At 38.5% G+C, this 7,745-nt stretch overlaps 1 protein-coding gene across 3 annotated transcripts in view; it reads left to right on the top strand.

The window, feature by feature from the left end:
* The first annotated feature begins 1,242 nt into the window (after positions 1 to 1,242).
* Positions 1,243 to 7,745, top strand: part of LOC106807556 (carbonic anhydrase 1-like) — a 36,420-nt gene continuing 29,917 nt past the window's right edge. For 2 of the 3 annotated variants that reach the window (XM_014809924.1, XM_014809923.1), the window contains exon 1: positions 1,243 to 1,386. The gene's annotated coding sequence lies outside the window, so the exon portion shown is untranslated. Of the gene's footprint in view, positions 1,387 to 1,420; positions 1,574 to 7,745 lie in introns of those variants that run through there. The other variant, XM_014809925.1, reaches the window with a different exon arrangement.

The following is a 7,745-nucleotide window of genomic DNA, read 5'->3' as shown; positions in this document are numbered from 1 at the left end:
TTTTTACAAATTTTTAATAAAGTTTGAATTTCCCGCCACGAATCACAGGATCTTGATCAGACTTTTGACAAATTTTAATCGGAAATGGTCCTATCAAGGGCGGCAGTAAAAATCCTGAATGTGTGACTGAGCCTTAATACGCTCTTGATATATATATACATCTAATACATATTAATTTTGTGAATGTATGTCTGTTTGTTTATCTGTTCTCAATGCAAATCAATATGGAGCACTATAGATAGATAGATAAATAGATAGATAGATAGATTAGTAGATAGATATGTAATAGTAGATAGATAGATAATAGATAGCATAGACTAGTGGATAATAGATAGATAGTAGATAGATAATAGATAGATACATAGTAGCTATAGATTAGATAGATTAGATTAGTAAGAAAATAGATAGATAGATAGATGTAGGATAGATAGATAGATAGATAGATAGATAGATAGATAGATAGATAGATAGATAGATAGATATGAATATGATGATAATGATAGTAGATAGTAGATAGATAGAAGACATATAGTATGATCGATTTTTATTTTTATTTTTCTTGTTAACCAGTGGTTCACACCTCAGTAGTTTGATTTCCGTGGCAACGGGCGGTATCTTGTGCTAGTATTATTTATATATTACTTACTATTATACAACTTCCACTTTAATAAGCGCCAGCGTTCCTGCTAGCAGTCTGTGTTATACGACATAGGTCTCATGGCTGGCCGTGTCGTTGTGCCGTTTTTTGCCTAAATACAGCTATGATCTAGAGACGGGTCCCGCCTCGGGAATTTCGTTTTGCAGTTGATGATAGTTAGTGATTTATAAGATTTTCCGCATTAGAGATGATGAGCGAGCGAAAATTAATGCAATTTTATCATTGGATTCTGTAAAAAAAAAAAATAATATGTGCCGCGAAAACGAGCAGAGGCTCGGACGTAAGAGAAACAAGAATTCTGGTATATACTTAGTTATATATTATTATTATTAATTATATGTGAGAGAGAAATAGAGAGAGGGGAGAGTAGTGGTTACAGATGTAGGAACCTGGAAACTAAGGGAAGGGAAATGTTTGTACACTTTTCTTTGTTGTGTCCGTGTGTAAGTTTAGCAGTTCAGAAATTACCACTTATTTAGCCAATAGATGGCGCGCTAGTATGAACAGTAGCAGCGAAGCGAAATATATTCCGCATGTGTCATATTTACCCTCCGCTGTAGCCTGTAGGTCAGAATTACCAGCAAATGGAGTGCACCATAGTGCATCATAGTGCACAGATATGGCATCGGTATGGGAATGACAGATGATGAGTTAGCTTCGCACGTGGAGAAGTCTAATCGATCGAAGCGCACAGAGAAGAGCATGACTATGAGTCATGCTAGTACCGGGTAGGCCTACTGCTGCCACACTGATGTGCATGTGGTAATCGAGCTAGCACTTTTATGTGTGTCATTTCTATTCTATCACAGTTCTGTATAATGTGATTTTTATGTACAATCACAGTGTATTGTATGATGTGATGACGTAGCAGCCAATATTATAATCGGATAGCAGTAACACAAAGAAGATATAAGGGTAATTGTCCTCGTGGTCAAACATTTTGATTGTGCATGTGTTGCATCTTACCAGTGCATGTGCAGTGCATGTGTTATCTTACCAGTATGGCACTAGACCACAGGCACTTGGGCTGAGAGGGTCTATGTCCCCCAGGTTACTACCGGAAATTACCCTGGGTACGGTCCGGTATACCGGAACGTACCCTGGTACTATCTAATATGCCGGACCGTACCTCGCTTACTCCACTAACGAGTCTAGTGAGTCGCCTACCCCTACTCCCTAACCCTAACCCTAAGTTAACCCTATCAGATATTTACTAGGGTACGTTCCGGTGTACCGGACCGTATCCAGGTTACGTTCCGGCAGTACCCTGGGGGACATAGACCCTATGAGCGGCACTTGGAACGTTTCAATAATAAAATGATGGTAAATAAACACGAAATGTATTAACTATCGAAGTCTCAATGTTTATTTATTCTCTATCAGCTAATAATTCCACGTAAATGCCATTCAAATGCTCCTCTGCAACACACAATTTCACCGCACACACGCTGGTTTGCACAAACAACAGAAATATCGTTTCTGTTGTTTGTGCACAGCGGCGTGCGTGCGGTGAAATTGTATGATGCAGGGGAGCATTCGAATGGCATTTTCAGGAAATTTTTACTAATAATATAGGTGAAAGAGAGTAGAGAAACATTGAGACTTCTTTAGTAAATACATTTCGTGATTATTTTACATGATTTTATTATAGACACATTCTAAATGCTTGTGCACTATACTATAGCCACAAGGTTCCTTCTCGCTTCTCACTACGGCAGTACATGGCATGAAGTGGTGCGAACAGTCATAGAGCCTGGTGGGGCTGGCATTAGGCCAGCATCACTTTTATCGCATTAGGCTATTAGCCAACACAAATTGTATTTACTCTCAAAGTCTTAGGTACTCTTTATTGCCTATTATTTCATGTGAATGTTGTTCAAAATTTGAAACAAATCGAATGCTCTTCTGCAAGACACACTCTCAGTGCACGCACGTCACTGTATAAACTCACATAAGTATGACCCACTGTGTGTATTTTGCAGCGACTGAATTTTCACACAGTAGTACACGGGCCGTGAGATTGTACATTGCAGAGAAGCATAAATTTGACAAGCCTGATAAGCTTCCATTGACAAATGTTTTATTAACATCTTACCTACATCACAAAACATTTGCCACGCATTATCAGCTTCTTAAATGCATTTTATCACCTTTATCTTGTAAAAATATAGCAACACCAAACGTTCCAAATTTCGTCAAAACAAAGATTGCATTCTTGCTTTCAACGCGTTGACTAGCGATTATTTTGTTTGTATGTTGGTGGAAACACAGGACCATCACAAGAGACAACAAACATTACAAGTTTTACCATTTCTGTTCTGACTAAGTTTTGAACAATTGGTGTCATGATATTTTTACAAGATAAAAGGTGATAAAGATAGATATTTCCTAAAATTTTAATGTTACTTGGTCAAAAAATGTAAAAAGCTGTCGTACAAAAATTTGCCACATTTGTCTATAGAAGCCTATTGGGCCCTAGAATAGCCCACGATTATAAAAAATTATAGGGCACAATTTATAAGTATAAATTATCTATATTATATATAGAGATGGTACCAGTCGATATGTAGCGTAACAGTCTAATGACAACAGACGAATTTTACCCAAAATTATGACCGTAAATGGCCCAATGTGCAATTCTAGTATTTTCAGTTGAAGTTGAGCCAAAATGATTTAACGTTTAACATTTAATTGCAAAAACATTAATGATAGAGAATGGCAATGAATGCTCACAAGTACAATTACCGGTGAGTCTTTGTAAGTAGTATATTAAAATAATCTAAATGTTTAACATGCGAATTGTACCGAATTAACTGAGGTTGCCTATCTCTATGAGTATCTCTATTGATCTGTTAACCATATTTGTTACTGTCACTGATCAGTCTTGGTAATAAGTTTGAAAACTCGGCTTGTCCTGATTTGGGAAATATTTTTTTACTTTTACCATATAACCCATATATTATAATCTACAAAAATAAAAATCACCCCAGATAATCATATCATAGATATCACTTTCGGAGAACTTAATCAACATTACAGTGTACATATTTGCATTCTCACTTGTCACTTGATAGAAGAAGTTGAAGGTTCATAATTTCCGGATTTAAACCGTCGTCATAAATTCCCTTCAGGTAGGTTATGGATGCTTAATCAAAAGTGAGAATATGCAAAAAAAATCCATACAAATGATTTATTTTCCCTATTGTACTTTAAGCATGTCAGCATGACTGGAGTATGATGATTGCTCAAATACTTTTTTATGCATATAAGTGCTTAAAAGCCAGACACAGACAACATACTTTTCTTGTGATATGGCAGAAATATTTGTCTCCCAGCAACGATTACTGAGATCCATCATGTTTAAAGGGAGAGTTTACTCTAGGTTCTAGGGTTATTTTCAGCTAATTTAGGTTATAATTACGCTACATAAAAAGTTTCATGGTTCATTCACCATTAGAAATATTATTAAAAAATGTTTTAAAACTAACGACTATAGTTTGATTACAACGACGGTGGCGCCACTCAAAGCGCACGATCTGATAAGTTGCGCAAAACCACTTTCCAGCCAAGGGCTACAGACCGAGGGTGTTTCTTATTTATTCATTTAAAAGCAAAAGGATTGTAATATCTTCTAAACGACATATAGTTTCAGTTATAATATGGATAAATTTTTTGCCCTAAAATGAATATCGTTTGGTTAAATAGCATTTAGGTATAAATATAATTGCACTTTTGTGATTAGCCCTCGGTCTGTAACCTGCAAAATAAATTGTCAAATACGCAACTTTTTCGGGGTGGCAGAACGGTCGCGGGTGTCATGGCGTTGTTCAAATTTCGTAGCGTTGATGTATAAATAATTATAACAATTAAATTGGGTATCTGGTAACAATAGTGTGGGTATAGACGATTTGTTATACAGTAAGTACAGTTGTATGCAGTAAAATCCTAGAAGCTACTGTCCCTTTAATTACCTCAGCGCAACGGAGTTGCAGGGAGGTAATGTGATGCCTCTCGTGTGTGTGTTCGTGTGTGTGTGTAGCCAGCAGCGAGCCAGCAGCGATCGATTCAGCACCAGCTCGTCTTAGGGCGTCGAGTCAGCAGCAGCTCGCTCGCTTGCGCGCAACAAATCAATATTTCAGCGATCTACTACTACAAGCTAGAACTACTAGAAACTGCAACTAAAACTGAAACTAGAGTCAGCGAGCGGGCGGCGCGATCGATAGCGCGTCGAGTCAGCGAGTGGCGAGTCAGCAGCAGCCACCAGTGAGCGGCGAGGCAGCAGCAGGCGAGTCAGTCAGCAGCCGCCACCAGCGAGCACATACATGTTACATGCTCGCGGAGGTATGCACTCTCCGTGAGTGCCCTCTGTCTAGTATTCAAGACAAATGCTTCGTCTCAAGGTCAGAGTCGGCTGTGTGGATTACGCGCAGATCAAGACTGAAAACATGTGGCGCCACATTGATCAATCAGCGTGCCCCTAATGATCACGTGATTGTCTAAATATCCAAGAAGACCAATGTCTGCTGTGTGCGTTGAATGAAGATAAAAAAGGCAAATGTTTCTGTCGTATTTCAACAGCTGTCTGTTGTGTGCACTGAACCGAAACAAAAACAATAGAGAGACGAATAAAACAAATGTTTTTGCCGTCTCACGAAAATGGGGGTGTTGCTGCTGTGTGCATTCGTCTCCTTAGATGCTAGAATTAGACACAGAAGAAGTTATCATAATAATGTATGTACCTTCTAGAGCCTATATTCGTACTATATGCAGGCGCATGACTTGATAAAAACACGATGATGTTATGTTTTCAGACATTTTCTACACATTTAAGATGCTAAAGTGCATCGACAAGAATAACAATACCGTATAATCATAGAATGAGTAACCACAGACCAAGGGTGTTATGACTATGAGGTTGGCTTGGCTCGGAAAGCATTTACATAAAAATGGCAAGACAACTAATGAACTATGCAATTCTTTTAGATACGAGAACAATATTATGTTGCAGCATTGGTAGAGAAGTGAGAACACATCATTCCTTATTCCAGCTAAACTTCAACACATCAATCATGTACCATGCTCCAAAACATGATTGCGTACATTCACTGCAGTCTTGTTTTGAGATTTTGAGCTTTTTGTTTGCCTCATTATTTTGTGAAATTTCGAAAATCATGTCCTCGCGCAAGTAATAATAGTAACATGAAAACCACAAAAAGTCATAGTTAATAGGGTATAGGGTACATAAACAAACATTTTCGTAATATTTATTTAGTTACACTTGAAAAGTCTAAGCAAACTCAATGGTAAATGGGTTTTATTAAATGTCAGTTGTTTTTATCATGCTGCACTTCATATATATGTTCTTTAGTCAAAGCTATAATTCTGCAGCTAGGTCGCAGCAGCTGTCGCAGCAGCAGCAGCAGCATCAGCAGCATCAGCAGCAACAGCAGCAACAGCAGCAGCAGTAACGGTTACATAAGCACTTTCACCCTTGCACGATGCATATATGTGTATATAACAGCATGTGTATGCATTATATATATATAAGTAGTAGATGATTGCATGCTATTTTGTTCTGGCTGTCTGTGTGTGTGGGCGCGTGCGTGCGTGCGTGCGTGCGTGCGTGCGTGCGTGCGTGCGTGTGTGTGCATGTGTGCGTGTATGTTTATCCCCCTTGGTGTCTGATTGTAGTTAAATGTATAGCTAAATAAACTCATGCTTGGTATCTCTATACACCTATTGTTTTTTCTGTTATTCCTGTTTTATTGTTAATTCCAGTTTTATGTAATGTTTACGGTAAAGGGAGTGTATATATTTACTGTAGGCTCTGGTATAAACAATAATTTACCTTTCAACTAAAAAAACCTTTCTACAAAGCTAGTATATGTTTCCATCGTAGACATATACAATTAAACAGCGTTTTATAATACCACTCACCCAGAAGCTTGTAGTAGTACTGTACTTAATAAACACAACTCATTAAATTTGTATTCAGGCCACATTGAAATAGTTTCTGATTTGCACCACCCTACCCTTCCTACGCAAATATGTTCCGACTGGTTTCGAGAGTGTTTATCATTGTTGCGTGACGTCTAGTCTTTTGGCCAGCCGTAGATGTTACACATACTAAACCGCAACGAATCTTTCCATTCAGTTAGTTTAACTGAGTATTGTAAGAGTGGTCGTAGTCGAATGTCTAAGTCAACATGTTTAGCAAGCAAATAAAAGGTGTGACGCATTTGCACACAAAGCTCTCATTTTCCAAGTGGAAGATTAAAGCAGTATTGCCCTCGACAGCGAGATTTGTTCGTTCCAATATATCTTGATGGAAAGGGCCTATACAGCGTTGATATTTCGGATAGAGCGTTTTAGAGGAAACGGATGAGTAAACTCAATACATCCTTTCATGGCCATATAGTGATAAAAAGTGTATGCGGTTCATTCAGACGGCGAAGGCCATACACACACACACACACACACACGCGCGCGCGCGTGATCTCACGCACGCACGCGCGCGCGCACACGCGTATATTAGATTAAATATATAGCGCGCAGCGTGCGCAGAGTATTATATATATAGTTGTAACAGCGCTATAAAATTCCCATAAATCTATAGTAAGCGTGATTTATGGAACTATACGTGCATGCGTACTATGGGCAAAGTATATAAATAACACGTGATCGACTCGTGTTATACAGACGTGTTCTATACGGAACCGGTCGCTGATTAATATGCTTGTGATCGCGTACGCGGCAGGTATGCGTACGTCTACCGGCACTTATCTCGCGTTTAAATAAATAAATGCAATATAGGGTAGGCATATATTGGCCTACGGGGTCAGTGAAAGTGTAAGGTCAAACCTCCGTAAGGCCATGATAAAAAATATTGTTTGTTTGCCCTCACCCTACCGCCCCGCCAAAAAGGGACCGACTAAAAAAAAATTATGGATCTTTCCCATTCTTTTTTTTACAAATTGTATCACTGTCTATATATATAAAGTAGTTCAGCCGAATTAGTCCGTACTCGCATAACTAGAGAACTCCGCAGCCTAGAGGAAAATCTATATATATAAAGTAGTTCAGCCGA

Source organism: Priapulus caudatus, unplaced genomic scaffold, assembly GCF_000485595.1.
Source record: "Priapulus caudatus unplaced genomic scaffold, Priapulus_caudatus-5.0.1 Scaffold222, whole genome shotgun sequence".
NCBI lineage: Eukaryota > Metazoa > Priapulida > Priapulimorpha > Priapulimorphida > Priapulidae > Priapulus > Priapulus caudatus.
This window is presented reverse-complemented; position numbering and strand designations above follow the sequence as displayed.